We start from the raw sequence: 4,824 nt of genomic DNA on the forward strand, positions 1-4,824 counted from the left end.
AGTACTAATAATAAATACTAAGCAAGAATATTAATAATGAATCAATTTAGAATGAAAAAGTTATTAGATTTTACACTAAGATATATCAATTTTCAACTCTACGGTGATGGATATTGTATGGATATTGTACGTAAATGTACGTACTTAATATTCGCCTTGATATAGAATCAAATAATTTTTGGATACGCCCTGCTGAAACAAGGACATTCAACCGGATTGAAAATCCAATCCGCTTGGAGTCTATTTCTAAACCTACAAATGATAATTGAAATTCATTAAAGTAGAATGAATCTTAATTCACTTTAATGTTTTTTTATCCCGAAATTAATTTTACATATTATAATGATTAATTTCAGAATAGCAAAATATTAAAGGGAATTCAGATCGATTCGAGTTTGATAAATTTAAATTATGATTTGTAGAATTCAGAAATAGACTCGAAGCGGACTGAATTTTCAATCCGGTTGAATGTCCTTGTTTTAACAGGGCGTGGATATAATCTTTTATATGAAATCTTTGAATAAAATACAACGAATTTCCCCCATTCATTATGCAATAACATATTTATGGGGAACATAAATGCGGTAGAGAATCAATTTCTGATATTTTTCTATTTTACAGGCAAACAATTGATGAACCTGTGGGATGGCCTGTACCATGATTTCAAAAACATTTAAAATCGTATTAAGAATGTTCGTTCAGGATCATCAACTAATGTTACAGAAACTAAACAATTTCCTTACTATGATCAAATGCGTTTTGTAGAAAAAACTTTTTATGAAAGGAAACCACTGTTATCTATTCAAAATTTGAGAACTTTTGAAAGGTATGCTGCTGGAGGACCCATAGGAAGAAAAACAGAGCACAATAACTTAAGCCAGCTGCTCGAAGTTGATGAAACTCAAAGCATTTGGAAAAAATTCAATCACCGAGGACCACCAGTATCTATAAATGCAAGTGGACTAAGCAATTTTAAGAAATCTCAATTTAGCAGATTTGACGTACGAAAATCTGCTCAAGGTAAAGGTAAGAAGAGAAATGTAACAAATGCTGCTCCAGCGTTAGATAAATTTGCCAGTAAGAAATTACGTGACATGGAACACACTAACAATATTTATGATCAATTATCATAATCTGAATAGATCGTATCTTAATTGACTCATTATTAATATACTTGAACAAGTTCTTATTCCGTTCATTTGGTTGATTCAATATTATTCTTCTTATATAAGTGCGTTTTACTAACAATATCCATAGTTGTATCAAATAAGATCGTAAAATCTAATAAAATTATAGTTAAAAGTACATCCATTACTGATCAAAATAATGACGTGAATACTTAAATTAATCCTTACCATTTTATAAGTACTTATTTTGAAAAATAAGCATTCGTAAACAAACACCTGCGTCCTCAGAGTTGGGTGGCTTTTTTATCCTAATATGCTTTCCACCAAGCGCACCTGCAAATGTACAAAGTCTTGTTAATGACAAATAATATAATAAAAAGGATAGTTATAATACCTAACACATGAGAAAAATTCCATCGCTTCTCAAACTCTCTTGAGATAGCAGTCCAATCGTTGACATTTGGAAAAGTTAAATACCTAGTTCTCAACTCTTCAACTATTATCTAATATACCTCAGGAATCATTTTATACTCTGTACTTCTACCAACTAAAAAAACCACGATGTTTTTTTAACAAAGTCTCCATGACAAATAAAGCTATAAGCAATACAATCATGTTGAATTATTATATTGAAAATTATTGATTCAATTTCACAAATAGATCAGTCTTATTTCAAAACTGAAGCCAATTGTAATTCAGGATGTATTGGTCTGCGAAAACTTAGTTTTAATAATCTATGTATGACCATCCTAAATAAATAGTCAAATTGATCCGGTGTCATTCCAATAAAGTCATAAAATTCTTCGTGATCTTCGAATTTGAAAAACCTGAATAATCGCATAGCTCCATGTCTATCCCATTTATTATCTTTTTAATGTGGCCTTACCAACCATCTTCTAAAGCTTTTCGTTTTCTTAATTAAGTGCGCTCTCACAGTGAATACACTTGCTAATAATCCATAATCTAAATAGATCTTGTCTTAATTGATTCATTATTAATATTCTTGCTTAGTACTTATTATTAGTACATAATTTGAAAAATAAACAATCGTATAAACAAGCACCTGCATCCTCTGTACAGTAAATATTTTAAGGCAACAGTTTAGGTTAAAAAAAATTCTTTTCTCATTCTTTAAAGCAACACTTACATGAAAAATTGAAAGAAAGTTTTGTGACCGTCACCACATGTTAATATGATGTTCTGCACGATATTGTAGACGCAGCGTTACTGCAATGGATTTGCATGCATAATAAATTTTATCAGAGTAATATTTTTACTTATTAGTACAATTTATCATGAGAAGTACTAAACATTATTGCAAGATCCAGTTAATTACTCATAGTAGTATTAATGCGTATAAAATATAAAACTTATGAATGTGAGTGTCTATAGGTACTTCTGTGTACGTATTCACAATACATGACAACTTATTTTTGTCAAATATCTGATTTGATGGTTAGTCATCTTTTGATTACATACAACTGCTAGGTTGTAAAGTTCATGACATAATGCAAGTCTCTTTGCATAAGTAAAACATTACTTTAACTTTATTTTTTTATAAACAGTACCATAATCCAAGATTTTCAAGTATATTTCTCAAAATCTTAATTTTAAATGAATTTATTTAAAGTATATGGTGAAGCTTAGTAGTGTAGCTTTTATAAAATAATTTGAATATTTATATTTTTAAAAAATATAAGCTTCTAAAATCACCAGAACTTTACGAAGAAATTATTTCCAAAGGTTCTATTGGTAGATTTCATTCATGTTCACCGCTTGTTAATAACTGTTATACAATAGTCGAATGAACAAAATATTATACAACACTTAAAAGTTGCAGAAAGTACTAGTAGTCTCAGAGGAAGTAAAAAAATAGTTGTTAGTCATAAATGCAAAAGATTTAAATAAATCAATAATTGATTAGGTATTACATCATGACTCGTGTCCAGTATCAAATATTCGATTTTATCTAAGTCGCTAGATGTGTTGAAAAGGTCACTTAGATTTTACTTTTTTTATAATTGATAATGTAATAATTTCATGAGATTTTTAGATGACAAAAATTAACTTTTGTTGTTATGACTTGTAAGTTCATCCATAAATATTCTCTTAAAATGAACAAATCGAGTAGTATATGCTGCTCCCATCATCCACATTTGAATCGTACTCTTGAAACTAGAATAAAATAGCCATAAAACCTACTTTTATAAAATTCTACTAATAAATATCGACTCTACTACTAATAAAACTCGAAAAAACTAATCGCACCTAAGATAAAAACCCAGTTATACTGATAAATAAATAAATCATAAATAACAAAACGTATAATATATAACAGTCAACATAGATTGCATCGCCATGCACATACTCTCCGGAATTACTCAGAAATAACTCTTTCCTTAACTTGAAGGGTCTATATGTTATATTCTGTAGAGTCACTTCGCCTATAGTTATAATGTACTCAATTAATTTTTCATACTCGAATATATTAGAGATAAAAATCATAGGTGTAAACAGTCTGAAGAACATATAAAACGTAGGATAAGTGAATCTACTAAATGTAGTCTATATAAGTAAGGTAAAAGATTGTTTTTGGAAAATTATATTTCTTACGTAATTTGAGTAAATTAATCATGAGTAAGAGTGGGAGAAAGGGTATCATGGAATTCCGCAGCATTCCGAGAAGCATGCGCAAGATCGTGCGCATTGAACTGACCAGTGGTACGAGCAGGTCGAAAATTCATTTACCAATGTCTTGTGACATAAAGGTACACATGATAAAATCGAAATCATATTTTCGATGTAATTTTTCACGTATAATACGACCGTAGTATTGTTTTTATTGTGGAAGTAAACCGAAGAGCGTTAGAAGCAAAAAATGGAATTTTTAGTGTTTTTTATTTGTTTAGACACATGCAACCATTTTGTAGAGTTTGGAAAAAATATAGGAGTATTTTTCAAGTAAAAATATACATAATACATTTTTTCCAGCTCGGGATTATACTTAGTTTTTTTTCAAATACATTTAAAAAAATTAAAATTGCTCTTTAAATTTGAATTTCGCGACAAACATTTTTTCTTGAACAGTCTTGTAAGAATTAAAAAACCCGATAAAATAAAAAAAAAAAATTTTTCTTACTCAAAAATTGACGGAGATATCATTGATATACCGTCTTATACCGTCTCATATGGTCCCATGTGAGACTGGAGGTCTAAAAATGTGAAAAAAGTGTTTTTTATATCCCAATATAATGGAAATGAATACCCGTTTCTCAAAAATCGTTGGGGGCACTTTTGACTACTTTATTTGGCTAAGCCTTTTGTAAGTACGTAAGTTACGACTATCCCTGGTTTTTTAATTACAAGAAAGGATAAACTAACATGTGAATAGAAACTACAGCTTAGTAGCAATTTAGTTTACCTTTCTTGTGATTGGCAGACCAGTGTTTGTTGTAACTTGCTTAAAAAGTTCTGTCACAATCCTCAGTATAGATAGATTACAGTATTTCTTTTTTCATCTAGATATTTATATAAATTGATATAAAAATTAGATGTTTGTATTTGGTAATTGAATCATAGAAGTTGATAATTGAGGGGTTGGGTGGAAAAACGGTATAAGTCGAGTTATACCGATTTTGAGATAACATGATAGAATGATCAAGTACTACCCATTACACATTATATCTTCACCCCATAA

The sequence above is a fragment of the Phymastichus coffea genome, unplaced genomic scaffold, assembly GCF_024137745.1.
Source record: "Phymastichus coffea isolate CEN01 unplaced genomic scaffold, Cenicafe_Pcof_1.1 PCOF00019, whole genome shotgun sequence".
NCBI classification, from domain to species: Eukaryota; Metazoa; Arthropoda; class Insecta; order Hymenoptera; family Eulophidae; genus Phymastichus; species Phymastichus coffea.